The sequence below is a fragment of the Podarcis vaucheri genome (genome assembly GCF_965113315.1).
Source record: "Podarcis vaucheri genome assembly, chromosome: 7".
Lineage (NCBI taxonomy): Eukaryota > Metazoa > Chordata > Lepidosauria > Squamata > Lacertidae > Podarcis > Podarcis vaucheri.
In genome coordinates, this window is record NC_138765.1 from 19,594,541 (window position 1) to 19,612,050 (window position 17,510).

At 44.9% G+C, this 17,510-nt stretch overlaps 1 long non-coding RNA gene across 1 annotated transcript; it reads right to left on the reverse strand.

Annotated features, from left to right (window-relative positions):
* Positions 1–8,759: 8,759 nt before the first annotated feature.
* Positions 8,760–16,969, reverse strand: LOC309538060. The gene is made up of 4 exons (XR_014222095.1): positions 16,952–16,969; positions 14,964–15,113; positions 11,374–11,508; positions 8,760–9,228 (listed from the first exon to the last, which is right to left on the reverse strand). It is a non-coding gene; the product is annotated as an uncharacterized lncRNA (long non-coding RNA).
* Positions 16,970–17,510: the final 541 nt, after the last annotated feature.

Below are 17,510 nucleotides of genomic sequence, written 5' to 3' on the forward strand. Positions count from 1 at the left end.
AGCCAGCACTCTGGAACAAGTCCCTGGCATGCTCTGACTCCACCACCCCTTAAAAGGGGTGGGAAGAGATTGGCACCGCCTCTCAATGGACACTGCCCCTCTGTGGTTGGCCCCCATCTCTCTCTGCCGAGCTTTGTGTACTTTCGCTTTCTTCATAATTCTCTGAATGGCTCTGAATGGCTGAGCTTCACCTGCTGGTTTCTGATGACCAAACCACCGCTAAAGACAAAGGAGGATGCCAGGCTATGAATTAGCATCACCCCTCGCCAGCCACCTGGCAACCCTATGCCTTCCAAGTTCCCCCTGCCAGCACCACCCCATTGTTGAATATCGCTTTTCTGCCAGAATCATTGGTCTCAGCTTATTAGTAGACACGGGTGGCGCTGTGGTCTAAACCACTGAGCCTCTTGGGCTTGCCGATCGGAAGGTCAGTGGTTCAAATCCCCATGACAGGGTAAGCTCCCTTTGCTTTATCCCAGCTCCTGCCAACCTAGCAGTTTGAAAGCATGCCAGTGCAAATAGATAAATAGGTACCGCTATGGTGGGAAGGTAAATAGCATTTCCATGCACTTTGGTTTCTGTCACAGTGTTCCGTTGTGCCAGAATCAGTTTAGTCATGCTGGCCACATGACCCGGAAAGCTGTCTGTGAACAAATGCCAGCTCCCTCAGCCTGAAAGCGAGATGAGCGCCGCAACCCCATAGACACCTTTGACTGGACTTAACAATCCAGTGGTCCTTTACCTTTTACCTTTACTTATTAGGGCCTTTGGGATGCGTGTGGCACTGTGGGTTAAACCACAGAGCCTAGGACTTGCCGATCAGAACTCCCGTTGCTCAGTCCCTGGTCCTGCCAACCTAGCAGTTCAAAAGCATGTCAAAGTGCAAGTAGATAAATAGGTACCACTCTGGCGAGAAGGTAAACGGCGTTTCCATGTGCTGCTCTGGTTCTCCAGAAGCGGCTTAGTCATGCTGGCCACATGACCCGGAAGCTGTAGGCGGGCTCCCTCGGCCTGTAAAGCAAGATGAGCGCCGCAACCCCAGAGTCATCCGCGACTGGTCCTAATGGTCAGGGGTCCCTTTACCTTTACCCTTATTAGGGCCTTTAAATGGTGGAAAACTGCAAAGTTGAATATGACAAGAAAGTGGTGCATCCAGCATTGGTCTATAGCCCTAATGGAAAAATTGACAAAACGTGTTAGAAAAAATATATACAGAAATGTGAGAGATAGGTTCCATGAATGGTGGCTTAGATTTCTCCCAGAGAAAACTTGATTCAGCCCTCAAGTCTCAGAAGGGCTTTTGCTATGGAGTGGGAACCTCTACCAAACCTATTTATATCACCATTTTGGGTTTTGGGGGTTGTTGTTTTTTTAAAAAAAAAATGTTTTAAATACCACTTAATTATTCACATTTCTAAAAGCAACCAACTGGAAATGAGATAATCAAATAATAATAAAAATATACGCTCAGGCACATGGAAATTCCAGGACCACCTTTTAACAGGGAGTCTGTTTCCTTGTCCAGTGAAAGTATAGAGAGATCTGGTGACCTTGGTCCAAAGGTGCCAACGTTCTTTTAAACAGCGTAAGATTTTCTGGAAAGGGGATTAATTTGCAGGAGTGGTGTGGAGACAGCAAACATTTGTGCAAGAAATGGGTGTGTCGTCTTTGAATGAGGAGCTTGAAACATTTCCTTTATTTTCCCTATCACTTTTCTCTTCTTTATGCTACTGCCTTTCTTTTCCAGCTATGTAAACTGCTTGGGTGAGGCTTTACAAAACTCTGTATGCATTCCTTTCACCTGCTTTCCAGCGTTGTGTTTGTACAGTATTTAATTAACCCTGCATCACATCACATATTCTATGAACCAAACATTCGCTTGGTTCTTTGTCTGAACATGCAAAGGCACTGAATGTGCCCAAGGCAGGGTCACACACACAAGCCCAACCTTCAACATCATTGCATGTGTTGCATTTCCTGCTGCTCCCTGCCAACCTGCCTGATTTCCAACTTGATGTGCTGTGAAGATCTGCAGGGAGCATTCTGCTTGCATTCACGTGACTATGGGAAGGCTCCTTTGCAGAAATGGACTCCTTGCTTTATTGGCATCTCTGCTGGTAGAGGAGGGTCAGGGTTTCCCAAACTTGCTAGCTAGGGGTGATGGGCGTTGTAGTCAAAAAACAGCTAAACCGAGGAATTTTGCTCCACTTGGTGGTCATTCATTATGTATATGACAGGCCAATAATGAGAATGGCAAGCCTTGATAAAATGTGCCTTTCTTTGGTATTCATAACATTATTTTTTTTGCATTCTCTGTGTTTCAGGTTGGTTTGTGCTGTAACATCTAAGTTATTGTCTAGTCCAGTGTTTCCTAAACATGGGTCTCCAGCTGTTTTGGACTACAATTCCCATCATCCCTGACCACAGGTTCTGCTAGCTAGGGATGATGGGAGTTGTAGTCCAAAAGCAGATGGAGACCCAAGTTTGGATAACCGTGTAGAGGGTTCTACTTCACCGAATAACACGGGGAAGCTTGAGGTCTGGGGAGGGAGCATTAAACCTAAGAACATTGAGGGTGGGACTTGCGTGTCTTCCGTGTAGGCCTTCCCCATAGAGTTTTGGATGGAGATATCAAGTCCCAAGAGTAACTTAAAGAGTTGTTTTAGAAAGAGTAAGTTCTGTAGTTGTTAGTGGTTCCAACACCCACTGAGAAGTTGAAGAATGGACAGCATATTAATGAACATTACTTGGAATGGGGGGGGGAGCAAAAAAGAAAATTGTCAGAAAATGTTGCTGAAAACCCTCATTTGGTGCTGAATGAAAGTCTGTTTGTAGTCCACATTACTAGACAAAGGAATCCATGGACCAAGAGTCGAGTGCTGGAAGGTGGAAGGGAACAAGCACTTTAATTTCTTTCAGGAACCTAAATACAAGTGGAGAAGAAAGGGTAGGGGTCCTCTTGCTGAATTTTCCTGAGTGGAGCGGAATGTTCTGCAACTGTCTGGGGGAAGGAGGAGAGCTGAGGAAGGAAATTCTCAAAGAATTGCTCAGAATATTCTTTCTTGAGGATTTTATTTTTCAGCCCTGTCCTAAAACCCTTCTCAACAGCCATCTGGCTCAGTTCTGAAGACACCCCTTCCCTGAAATTTAAAGAGAAATGCCGTTTCTCAACTGCGTGCTTTGAAGTGAGAATTTATTTGAAGATTGTGGTGGATCGGTGTTTAAAAGCACGAGCTGGAAAAGGAACACTTAATCCGTTACAGGACGCAGGTGCATTCTGCCAAATGGGATTTGCCAATTTGCTCAGCATGTGAATTAGTGGATTCTTGTGATGACTTGTTTGTTTTCTGTACTGTCCTTCATCCGAGGATCACAGGGTGACTTACAATATAAAAACACAATAATACATAGCATAGCAACAAATGGAAGAAAAAAACCCCAATAAGCCCCCAACACACACACACACACACACACACACACACACACAGAGAGAGAGAGAGTGTGTGTTTAAAAGGCCTGAGAAGAGAGGAATGTCTTTGCCTGGTGCCTAAAGATATGTAATGAAGGTGCCAGGCAGGCCCCCCTGGGGAGAGCATTCCACAAGCAGGGAGCCACTGCAAAAAAGGTCCGTTCTCGTGTTGCTACCCGCCAGACCTCACGTGAAGGAGGCACATGAAGAAGGACATTGGATGGTGATTGCAGGGTCCGTCAGAATCGGACCCCGTCTCTCTTTTTTCTCCAAAAAAATTTTTTTTATTCATTTTATAACACAAATAAAGAACACAAACAGAAAAACAAACAATACAAATTCTTGTCATATCCTTATTTTTCTAAACATTGTTAAGGGGGCTTCCCCAGGTCCCACAATATCTGATTTTCATTTTACTTCATCTTTAGCAGTTTACATATATCATAGTTTCTAACCATCTTTTTTTATCACACTTAAGATAACTTCACATTTTATCGCTTACAAATATTATTTTAAAATACACTATCTTCTGCTTCTAACCCTACAGCCTATATCCACTTCCAAAGCTATTCTAAGATTTAAATATTAACATATTTTTTTCAAATATTCCTTAAACTTCTTCCAGTCTTCTTCCACCGTCTCTTCTCTCTGGTCTCGGAGTCTCCCGGTCAGTTTGGCAAGTTCCATATAGTCCATCACCTTCATCTGCCATTCTTCGATAGTTGGTAAATCTTGTTTCTTCCAATTTTTCACTAGCAATATTCTCACAACTGTTGTGGCATACAGAAAAAAAGTAACATCCTTTTGGGGGATTTCACCCCCAGAATCAGACCCCATCTCTACTGGCATCTAGTAGCAGCAAACGAAAGATGGCAGTCCCAGAAAAGAAAAAGTCTAGAAAGGAAGCAAGCGAAAAATGGTTCCTAGGGCTGCGTGCCACTAGGTAAACGTCCTGGTTGCTTGTTTTAGTATGAATTGAAAACTACAGATAGGGAATAGACGAATCGGTCCATTTCAGTTTCTTGACATTTCTCATTTTTCTGATCTCCCCTTCAGCTCACCATATTCCCATATCCCATTTATGATTTCTTAAAGAATAGTCCTATCAAAAACTCATTCACATTTTAGTGTTTCTCCCAATAAGCACATTTTTCTAGGCAATTTTGCTTCATATACATATCCTTGCAAGCAGTTCCCGTTAATATAATGCCTTTTAATGTTATTTTCATGAATACTTGTCCTTTTATATACTGGATATGCTCAGTTTTGTACACCTTTTCAGGGCAGGCGAATTGCATCATGAAACTGAGAGAAGTGCAGATTTTGAAGGACAGCTTTCTTTCCAGACGTGCTAATTATAGAACCTAATATTAAAATGAGAACTGAAACAACTTCTTTCCCCCACCCACTAACTACTGTGTTAGGTAGGTGACATTAGCCTTTAAGCTTTGGAGGTTTATTTTGCGCAAGATGAGAAACCAGACACAAAAACCACACTTGGAGCCAACAGGTTAACCTCACCCATAGGAGGGATTTTCATTTTTGTCGCATTTTAAGCTACCCTTTGTCAGGGCTGTCTTTAGCAGATGCGGCACTGGGGTGCAAATATCCACCCAGCGCTCCCAAATTACGACAGATAGTGTTGGGGTGGCCGTAGCTGCACACTGCCAGTCATGGGGGGGCAACTCTCCCCCATGCCGCTGCAGGAGAACGATCCCCACAGAGGCTTGGGGGTGAGGTTGGGTGCCTACCAAGCCTCCTCGGGAGGAGAGTGATCCTTGCAGAGGCTTGGGAGGGAAGCTGCACGCCCGCCAGCCTTATGGTTAGTGGGGCACAGCTGGTGGGCGTGCAGGGAAAGGGGAGGCCGCCAGCAAAGCCGCACAGCTCCCCCACTTTCTGGGGCGCCCCTGAGAGGCCGGCGCCCTGGTGCGATGCACCACTAAGCCCTATGGGAAAGATGGCTCTGCCCTTTGCTCTGGAGTGTCTCCAATACCTAGAAGCAACAAGCAAAGAAATGCAATGCAATGCGAGGAAAGGGCCAAACTGGAGGCAAGCCAATAAAAGTTTATTATTTCATAAAACTCATACACTGCTTGATTGTAAAAACAAACAAACAAACCTCAAAGTGGTTTACAAAAGTTAAAACAATAACATGAAGGGGAAAATTACAACCCTGTTTTAAAACATACAAAATTTAAAATACTAAACCAGATTAAAATTACCTCAACTTTCTAAGCATTGGGGTAGGGCTGTCTAAACAGGAGTGATTATAGCAAGTGCCAGAAGGATACTGAAAGCTCCGGTTTGATCTCAGTAGGCAGGGCAAAAAATACCAGCTACAGAGGCTTACAGAATCTTTTATTGTTTATTCACCACCCATCTGGTTTGGTTTCGCCAGCCACTCTGGGCGGCTTCCAGCAAATTATAAAAAATAATAATTTTATTATTATAAAAATAATAAATAATAATAAAATGTCAGACATTAAAAACTTCAGATGTTTTCTAAAAGTTGTACAGTGGTACCTCAGGTTAAGAACTTAATTTGTTCCAGAGGTCCGTTCTTAACCTGAAACGGTTCTTAACCTGAGGCGCGCTTTCGCTAATGGGGCCTTCTGTTGCCGCTGCGCTGCTGGCATGCAATTTCCGTTCTTATCCTGGGGCAAAGTTCTTAACCTGGAGCAACCACTTCCTGGTTAGCGGAGTTTGTAACCCGAAGCATCTGTAACCCAATGTACCACTTTATAATTCTTTATCTCCCCAATATCTGATGGGAGTGTGTTCCACAGGGAGGGCACCACTGCCAAGAAGGTCATTCCTTGTTAAGCCCAACTACGGTTTCTTTGCAATGTAGCCCTGACAGCTAACTTAGGTTGTGGCTAGCCTTGCATTAAAAAGCAGAGACATCACCTTGCCAACAAAGGTCCGTATAGTTAAAGCTATGGTTTTCCCAGTAGTGATGTATGGAAGTGAGAGCTGGACCATAAAGAAGGCTGATCGCCGAAGAATGGATGCTTTTGAATTATGGTGCTGGAGGAGACTCTTGAGAGTCCCATGGACTGCAAGAAGATCAAACCTCTCCATTCTTCAGGAAATCAGCCCTGAGTGCTCACTGGAAGGAAGAAGAAGAAGAAGAAGAGAAGAGTTTGGATTTGATATCCCGCCTTTCACTCCCCTTCAGGAGTCTCAAAGCGGCTAACATTCTCCTTTCCCTTCCTCCCCCACAACAAACACTCTGTGAGGTGAGTGGGGCTGAGAGACTTCAAAGAAGTGTGACTGGCCCAAGGTCACCCAGCAGCTGCATGTGGAGGAGCGGAGACACGAACCCGGTTTCCCAGATTACGTGACTACCGCTCTTAACCACTACACCACACTGGACAGATCCTGAAGCTGAGACTCCAATATTTTGGCCACCTCATGAGAAGAGAAGACTCCCTGGAAAAGACCCTGATTTTGGGAAAGATGGGAGGGCACAAGGAGAAGGGGAAGACAGAGGACGAGATGGTTGGATAGTGTTCTCAAAGCTACCAGCATGAGTTTGACCAAACTGCGGGTGGCAGTGGAAGACTGGAGTGCCTGCTCTGCTCTGGTCCATGGGGTCACGAACAGTCGGACACACCTAAACGACTAAACAACAACAAGCCTTGCATTGCAATGCTTAGCTTTAAGAGGTGGCATTTGCCATACATTTACATTGATGAAGATGTTGCCTTCCAAGCACTTGGGGCTGGCCCATGACATGCTGCTGTCTGAGCCTGAACAGCAAATGGTGACCCTCCCCACATGGCACATGCAGGTCTTGCTATCTGAACACAATGCATTCTCAGGAAATCATTTGTTAGGCCAGCGTTCACATAACAAGTCAACAATTTCCATTGAGTCCTATGGGAAATTTTCCAATGCGGTCCCGGCCATGGAATTTTGAGCCCCAAATGACAAAAAACAAACCCCCCAGAAAATGCTCTGAAACCTCTGAAATGCTCCCTTGTTTGTCCACTCTCTCCAGCCCACCTCCCCCACATGGTGTCTGGCAAAACAGCTGCCACAAACCAGCAAAACATCAAAAAGTAAGGCTGGTTTAAGGCTGCTCATTTGTTTATTGTACTACATGCAGGTCCAGCTATTTGGATATCTGAATCTGCACTGTGTATAGCAAGGTTAGGGTACATGTTTGGATAAGTGAATTTTTGTATAGCAGGCATTTGGATAGCAGGACCTGCATGTAATATAAGGGGGTTTTTGCCAGCTGAATGCAGAATACCAACTTTAGCCTTCCGAACTCTTATTTTCTGCACCTAGAGAACACCAGTCTTTTGAGAAGCTTGAAAACTGAGATAGCTCCCGGAGACCTTGACTATAGCTGTTTGCAGGGAGAAACCTATTTATTTGGAGGCTGCTGTTGCCTCAGTATTGCCCCTGCCTGACACCTGGAATTATCAAGGGAAGTAATAGCGCTACATGTCAGAACTGTTGCTTCACAGGTAAGCTACTTTGGTCCTCTTTCTTTCAGTGGTGCATTTCCTCCTTTGGGGCAATGCATAAGGGGCACCGTGCCTCTTAACACCCAGTGATAGTGTGAAAGTGAGATTAAATCACAAGACAGCACAGGCAGTGGCGTAGCGTGGGGGGTGCAGGGGGGCGGCCGCACCGGGCGCAACATCTGGGGGTTAGGGTTAGGGGGCGCAAATCCACGGGTTAGGGGGTGCAAATCCACGGGTTAGGGGGCACAAATCCACGGGTTAGGGGGCGCAAATCCACGGGTTAGGGGGCACAAATTACTTGCCTTGCCCCGGGTGCTGACAACCCACGCTACGCCACTGAGCACAGGCACTAGCCAATAGACTCCCTCCATGGTCAGTGTTTTACCGGGTCCTTGCAGATTACCAAAACTTACTCCAGTACAGAAAACAGTGCAGTTGTACTCAATGCAGTGAGAACGTTTTTCATGCCACCACTAAAGCTCCAAAAATGTTCACATTTCTTCAGTCCATCTTCTGCAGGGTAGACATGCCAAAAAGGAGGCAAACCAAATGAGGGGTGAAGGAAGGCACTTTATTTATCACGTCGGTTTTGTTTGTTTGTTTTGTTTATCTCGGTCATTCTCTACGGGGACGTGTTTCTCCTCCCTGCTTTTTCGACCCATACAACCATCTTACGAGGTAGGTCAGGCTGAGAGATGGTGGCTGAAGCCATGCCACCCAGCAGGCAAGCGTCTGAACTTGGGTCTCCCCAGACAAAGTCCAACACTCTGTTGATATAGCATTATACTTGCAGGGGAAATCATCACAATGAGTTAGCACTGAAAATAGCCTTTTTAATCTCAAGAGTGGATACGTCAAGGTCTAGTAAGATATGCAGGACAACTATAGTTCGCACAAGCAGGTCAGCCCTTGGCTTCCAGCTGAATTGTGGAGGCAAACCATGCTTTGAGTAAGTCATAGTTTGCCAAAGTGTTATGTCATGGCAAGCCATGGTTTGTTCATGGGAACTGGGGCAAACCAGAAGCCCACTGATGTAAGTCAAACCATGGTTTGGCCATTACATTTACACTGAGACAAGAAAGGCACTTTCTATCATTGTGTCCTGCTCCATCGTGGTACCAAGAAGATGGCTATACTTAACCCAGAGAAATATCCCACGTCTGAGATTTCATGACAGGAGAGCAGCCATGCTCTTATTGGCAGTTCTTCTGGTCCCGGTGGCAGAGCTGGGCCCCCAGACCTAGTAGGTAGATGTTTTGTGACTCAATATTTGTAGTACAGCTAGGTGGAAGAAAACAGGAGGAGAGAGAGAGAGAGAGAGAGAGAGAGAGAGAGAGAGAGAGATTTTAGCTCCTAAAATACAAAACACCTCAGGTCCTGATAGGAATCCAATTCCTCATGCTTCTCTGGCCATCAGATCATTTGATGAGCAGAGAGGAGTGGGGGAAAACCCTCCTCAGCTAGTCTGCACAGCTCAAACACCTACTTCCTGGTGCTTGTTTCTTAAAGTACCCCCCCATTCCCCAGACATGCTGCAAAACAAATTATGCATTTCCAGGTCCAGGAGAATTAAATTATCAACCTGAGTGGGAGCAAATTCTGGATTTCATCACTTAATTTGGTGTTATGAGTTCACATGGTGGGGGCTTTTCTGAGCTCACTCTCCCCACCCCCATTTTACCACTGGAAAATTAGAATTTTCTCTTTTAGGATTATAGCTGAATTGCTGGGGTTTTTTGCTAGCTTTTGAAATACTGTTTCAGCTGCCCCTTTCTTTACTCCTTCCAGTATAAATATAGATATAACAATCTACATATTTGGCAATCCCAATTCCTCTTCACTGCAAAAGCATGTAAGACTCAGATCCTCTCGCCTGCTCTTGATTCCTCCATTCTCTGCAGCATGAGAAAGAAACTCATAGTGTGAAACTCTGAGCAATGTCTGGCAAATGTACACACCCAATAAATAAATAAAAACTAACATGTGAAAGAAAGGAGTTTGTATAAGCCCATCGGTTCTCTGAGATCCCTGAGCTAGGGCCAGACTTAGTCAATTTTAAATTCAATTCTCTACATTTCTGCAGCAATCTGAATTTTTCTTTTTTAAAGAAAACCTCATTAAAACCCTCCAGCTTTTTAGTGCAATTTTTCACAACTAAATAAATTGTTGTGCGCACTTTGGGCTAATGTACACAATTTTGCAAACACTTTCCCCCCAATACAGTGGTACCTTGGTTCTCAAACACCTTGGTACTCAAACACTGCAAACCCAGAAGTAAGTGTTCCGGTTTTCAAACATTTTTTGGAAGCCGAACGTGCTCCATTTTGAGTGTAACGCTTCTGTTTTGAGTGCCACACTTCCATTTTGAGTGTTATACTGAGGTCTGTCTCGTCTTTGCTATTTATTTTGTGATATTTTTTTCCGGCTCTTTCTTGTTTTTGTTTTTTGTGATTGTGTGGAACCCAGTTCAGCTACTGATTGATTGTGTGACTGCAGTACATTATTTATTGCTTTCATTTTATGAATCAATGGTCTCGTTAGATAGTAAAATTCAGGTTAAATTGGTGTTTTAGGTGTTGTTTTTAAAAGTCTGGAATGGACCAATCCATTTTGCATTACTTTCTATAGGATAGTGCACCTTGGTTTTGGAACGATTTGGTTTTGGAACAGACCTCCGGAACGAATTAAGTTTGAGAACCAAGGTACCACTGGAAAGTGAATTTTGTACATTCCTTTCACTAATATAGTCGTTTTGATGCACCTTTTCCCTTAACATATGCATATATATTTTTTGCAAACATTGGTTGGAGAACTGCAACACAAAATTTGGAGAAGTGTGAATTTTGAAGGATGGCCGGGTTTCCGTTTTCATATTAGTTTGGAAAGTGTGATATTGGTAGTTTTGCCTTTAATGTGAACTGAATCAAATTTATCCCCTGTCCCAACTTGCAGGGAGGTTTTCTTTAAATTACAGTGGTACCTCAGGTTAAGTACTCAATTCGTTCCGGAGGTCTGTATTTAACCTGAAACTGTTCTTAACCTGAAGCACCACTTTAGCTTATGGGGCCTCCTGCTGCTGCCGCACCACCGGAGCATGATTTCTGTTCTCATCCTGAAGCAAAGTTCTTAACCTGAAGCATTATTTCTGGGTTAGCGGAGTCTGTAACCTGAAGCGTATGTAACCTGAAGCGTATGTAACCTGAAGCGTATGTAACCAGAGATACCACTGTAAAAAAAGAGAGGGATTCATCCAAAAATGGTATTGTTCCCTTGCAGTCTGGACCAGAACCACCCAGAATGTCTGCCATCTGATTCTCCTCCATTTCTAGGCTCAACTCTAGCCTTTCCCCCTCTCATAATTAAGAAGTGACAAGGCTAAGGCCACACCTGCAGATGTTTGGGGCCCATGTGCAAAGCTCGACTCACCTGTAATGAGGTGCATAGGAACGGAAGCCCAGCCCAAACCATAGGACGAACCAAATGCGAGTGAATAATTGGTGTAAGGTTGCGAGTGCCTCTGCACGTATGTAAATATCGCCATACCAATCAAGATTAGGAGAGCTGGGGGCAAAAAAAGGAGATTTTAAAAATGAGAATATATAAATTAAAAACAAAACAACATAATTGCATAGGAAGAAAATAATATAAAACACTAACATAAAAAAAACCCCAAGACTTCCGGGTTAGCACCTCCGGAAATGGCAGATTTCCTCTGATCAGGAGGAATCCGCTTCGTGGAAATTAGGGTCTGGACCGCCATGGCGAGGCGGAGACCCATCAAAAACCACAGGCGGGAGAAGCCTGTGGACGTGGGATTTGGCAGGCACCTTTTGCGCCTCCCCTACTCGCGGGGAAACCCGGTTTCGGGGATCCGGAGCGACGTGGGGTGAGCGGCGCGGTGCTTCGAATCGACTGCTCTTTTCACGGAGTGAAGCCGCATTGCTGTTGCCAGAGAGCACTGACATTTTCCTGTGGACAATTGGACTTTAAACAACTACCCATGAGTAGAACGGAAAATTGGACTATGAAACATCTTAATTTGGCACCGAAGCGGGAAGGTTCTAAACAGGAAGTCCGCCTTCTGCTTTTGTAAATAGATTGAAGCAAAGCTAAAGTCTGGAAGCTAAAGTCTAGAAAGTCTTTTGTAAAGGACTAAATCTCCATCGGCTAAAACTACTAAACCCCCCTTAGAAGCAGGAGAAGGGGGGGGAATCTTAGATTGTTCAAGCCTGCAGGAGAGAGAGTAAAGAAAGATAAATTTCCACCGCCTTGAACCTGGGAACAGGTTGCTAGGAAGACAGACGTTTTGGGAAAGTTCATTGACTGTGAATAAAACGTTTGTTGATAGATAGTTAAAAAAGAGAAACATATTGATTCCAATGTTTCCTTTTGCATTTAAAAGGAACAAAATATTTGAAAAACGAAAGTAATTTTGTTGCTGGATCTGCTTTTAAAAGGACGGATACAAATAGAAATTGTTTCCCCTAGAGGGAGCTTTTGAAACTGTTGTTGGAGTCGATCTGGGGAATTCTCCAGCTGTAGAGATTAAAGATCGTGAGAACCAGACATTGACCTTGAACAAGAATGTGCCCAGAAGAAGCCTTAGTGATTGCTTTTTGCAAGACAAGCGCATTATTGGAACAGCTACATGAGAAGATGGATTTGATGACTGTTGCAGTTAATAATTTTGGACAAACAGTGAATACCTATATAGAAACCACTCAGGAACCGACCCAGGAATCTGCTTTGACAGGGCAAGTTGTGCAGAAGACAAAGGAGGAGGTTGCTGTTGAACCTCAAGTAATACAAGTGGAGAGAGCCGCGGCCTTGCAGGAACATAAGCTGTTGTTTTTGATGACCGAACCTGGAGAAAGTCAGATTTGGAGAGATGGAGTCTCGTTTGGATTGGAGATGGGAAATTGGATAGATTCCCCTATGCAGGGTTGTTCTGGCTTCTGGGATCTGGTTTTGCACCAGGGGGAGTCTGGAGTTGTGGGGGCCTTTAACTTTGGAGGGACTTTGAAACATGCCTTGAAATACCTTTTGGATTTTAGTGCTGACTATGGAGAATGGGCTGACCTGTCGAGAAGGGATAAAGACATTGTTAGGTTGGAGTCTCCCCAAGATCTACTCCTCAGCGATAATGGAAGGAAATTAAGAACAAGATCAGCAGAGGACAAAGTAAAGTGCAGGTATAAATATGAAGAAGATCTGCAGAAGGGACATGGAAAAGAGTTAAGAGCCTCGGATAGAAGATCACCAGGTTGAGGGACTAAATGGAATGGATAGAAAGGACTGACAGAACTCAAGACCAGGAAGAAGAGACGGTGGATGAAGATTGGAAGAAAGTTTAAAAATTCATTTAGAGAAATATTGTAAAATTAATGAGTGTTAGAAAAAATGTTGGAATGAAACTATTTGGCTTTAGTAGAAATGCTATAAGGAGTTATGTACAAATAAGTTTTAAGTTTTAGGGCTTTTTATGGTAAGATAAGGTTAAAATAAATTAAGACAATTTAATGACAGAACATAGTGAAAGATGGAAAGGATTTGCTGAGATAATTAATAACTAGAATACAAAAAAGGGAGGTGTGAGGACGTTGAAACGAGATAACGAAAGATAAAGATTTGGGAATATTGGATTTGTTTTTAATTTTTTGTTTGCTTTTGTTTTTGGTTTTGATGTATTGTGTGTTTTGTTCTCTTTTTCCTTTTATTGACTTGTATTGTTTAAATTTTTTTTCTTTTCTTTTTCTTTTTTTCTCTGTAATTTTAAATTCTCAATAAATATCATATTTTGATTTTTTTAAAAAACAAAATCAACCCAACCCCAACACACATACCCAATAGTCACAGCTCACAGTCCATCAAAGGCCTGGAAATAAAGATAAGAATTTACCTGAAGAAGATTCTGGCGAGGGGTGTATAAATAAAACAACAACAACTTATGCCCCGCCCATCTGGCTGGGCCTCCCCAGCCACTCTGGGCAGTTTCCAACAGAATATTAAAAACACAATAAAACATCAAACATTGAAAAGTTCCCTAAACAGGGCTGCCTTCAGATGTTTTCTAAAAGTCAGGTAGTTGTTTATTTCCTTGACATCTGATGGGAGGGCATTCCACAGGGCGGGCGCCACTACCAAGAAGGCCCTCTGCCTGGTGTAGCCAGAACTGGCACACACCAGGGCAAGCTGGGGATGGGGAAGGTGAGGTTGGTGCAGGAAGCACTCCTGGGGTGACAGAGGATGACGAAGAGATGGAGGGCAGTGCACAGGAACCGAAACAACAGAACCCATCACCAGAGCCAAAGGGGACCCTGTCTCCACAAACATGGCAGGCTCTGAGGCATAGAGAGCAGCTAGTGGGGCACTCCAGTAGGCTGAGGCAGGCAAGGGCCCACAGCCCAGCTCCCTAGCTGGCCAGGTGGGGCTCGCTAGCTCTGGGAGGTGGTGGGCGATTCCTCAGCTGGCGTAGGCTTGGAACAGGTGAGGATCCCATGCCTTGCCAAACCTAAATGCCGCAATCAGCATGCAAGGCATAAAATGGCAGCGGAGCTGAGGTTCTGTATCTACTCAACTGTCCATTGCAACTGTCCATTGTTGATGGACCACAGCTTGGCTGCTCCAGGATCTCTGTGGGACTGTGCTTCGGTTTGGACTTTGGACCTGTGGGGACTGGGGATTTGACATATTTGCCACCAGGTAGGCCAGGGTTTCAGGACAGGAGTCTTCATTCTTGGGTCCCCAGGTATTCTTGGTCCACAACAAGTACTGTCCTGCCCAGGCAGCTTTGTCAATGGTCAACGATGGTGGGAGTTGTTGTCATCTAGGGACTCAAGGTTAAAGAATCCTGACTAGCTAACAGCAGCCCTTTGGGATTCCCAGGAGAGGAGTCTTCTTTCTCAACTCTACTGGAGATGGTGGGGATTGAACCTGGGAGCTTCTGTGTGCAAAGGAGGTGCTCTACCAATGAGCCACATGGACCCTTCTGGGAAAAGAACCCGCATTGGGGTTACCTGAAACGAGGCTGAAGGTGACGGCAGCTCTCAGCAGGGATATGTTGAATAGCAGGTCACGTTCAAACGAGATGCAGACGCACAACAGAGAAAAGAAGCTGCAGAAACATGCAATCACCAGGAAGGCTCGGGTGAAGTGGATATGTATGGCTGTGGTTCAGAAAAGGAAGTGTTAGGAAGGGCAAGGATTCCGGGTAGAGTGACTGGGTGGTCGCCGACAAAGTAGTGCCACCGAAATCAGCGCACCTGAGTTAGTCATGTCCATGAATTTTAGTGGGTCTACTCTGAGTAGGCTAGCGGTCGAGGCAACCCATTCTTGCTCCCAGCTTAAAGAAGAAAATTAACGTAAGAATTTAAGAGGAGTCTTGTTGGATCAAACCAATGGCCTATCTAGACCAGCATCCTCTTTGCCGCAGTCCCTATGGACACTGGCGGAGGAAGGGGGTGCAGTGGATGTGGTCCGCCCTGGGTGTTATCCCGGGAGGGGGGGTAACATCACTGCCCCGCCCTCCTGGGACGCTCGCCCTGCCCCCACGGGTGGCTAGTGTTAGGATTCTTTTCCCGTGCTGCAGTCATGGGATTGCTCTTATCAAATGACTGTGTATGTTTTCATTCCACATTGTGGGAAGTCATGGAGACAGGATGTTTGTATTACCGAATTTCCGTGATGTAGGACGTTTGTCCTTTGTCCTTTCTCTTTGCTGTCTGATGTTGAAGAGGGAGCAGCTGAGTTACGATGCTCCGAGTGTGTATATGTAAATAAACGCTACTGCGCTACTGAGTCTGTATGCTGACGGCCTATACTCTGCTGATCCTGAAGTGTGCTGATGCCTCTAAGGTATCAGTTGCTGTGATGTTTGGGCTGGAGAAAGATTTTGAATCTCCCAAACGAATGACCAGGAGGGAGAGAACATGCTGGTTAGGCATGTGTCTCTGCCAGACTCCTACTTGTGTGTAGGACCGCCCCAGGGTGTCATCCCTGAGGGAGGTGACATCACCCCCCACCCCCCCTGGGATGCTCACCCCGCCCCTGTGGGTGGCTAGTCCTGCCCCCGGGTGCACAGCATGGGAAGTCTGTAGTAGTCAGGATGTGAGCACAATGACCCTGTCCAACTGCTGTTCCCCAGGGACTGGTATTCAAAGACATGCACCTTCTGATCTTGGAGGTTTGAATGCCGTCATCATGACAAGCAGCCCTTGTCAGCCACACCCTCCACAAATTTGTCTTACCCCCCCCCCTTTAAAGTCAAACGTTTTGACAAACTTGATGTCACTTTTGTAACATTAACTGGTAGAAACAGCACTTTGGGGGTACATGGCTTCCTCACTACAGTTCCCAGGATTCTTTAGAGGAAGCCATGCTCTTTAAACATACAGTGTGGGTGTCATCCATGATTTACAACATGGTCGTTCTGTTTGTAGAATCCTAGTGCTGGTGGGATTTCGTAGGCCATCAAGGCTGGGTACACGCCACATATTTCAAGCACATGACTTTCCCCCAAAGAATTCTGGGGACTGTAGTTTAAGTGCCACAGAACTACGGCTCCCAGAAAGTACCCTTAACTAATGATATCTTTTGCACAAAGGTGGAAGATGCTGCAGCTATCATTATGGTACGAGAACATTTGGAATCCATAGGTACTGGCTCTCTGGGCACCGGAGAACCCACAAAATTCCCCATGAAGGGGCCGGACATCCACAAATTTTGGTGCCAGGGCCATGCACGCTGCATGGCACCCACGGCCCCAGGCAGCAGCAGTCATGGGGCCAAGTTGGCACTCCTGTTGGAATCTGGCAATTGCTGGGGAGAAATGATGTATAATTTGAGGGTCTCCAATCAACTGGAAAATCCATTTCTATGTCATATGGTGGAGGCCTTTATTTCTTACACTATTTCAAAATATCTTCATAACACTCTGCCTCTTTTAATGTGTGAAATATTTTGTTTTGAGTTCTACTCCCCATTGCTGCAGCTAGGGGTACTAGACCTCTAGGGTTGAGCTGGAATCTTAAGTTTTGCTTTCTCTCCTCCAAGTCACAGGTGGAGAGCACAAGTCACCAGGTCAGTGAAAGCGAAGAAGAAGAAGAAGAAGAAGAAGAAGAAGAAGAAGAAGAAGAAGAAGAAGACACTGCATCCTGCCCCCCTCCCTTCCCTCCTTCCCTCTCGCAATTAAGCTTCATCTTTGCAAATGGTCTCAGTGACTGTGGTTAATGTTTAATGACATCATAGGGGTCACCCCATGACATCACCAATGGGACACCTCTGCAAATAGAACATTTTATGTGCATTGTACAAATGTGACACTAGATGGTGATGATGAGCTTATGGGAAATTCAATATATATATTTAAACATTTTTTTAAAAAGCGTTTTCACAGCATATATATATATATATATATATATATATATATATGCAGGTTTTGGTGTCTTCGGGTGTCTTCCCGTGTAAGAGTCGGGGTGTCTGTGCGACGTTTCGACGAGGTCTCACTCGTCATCTTCAGGCTGGTGCTTTCGGCTTCTTGTTACTGCCGGAGGACGGACAGACAG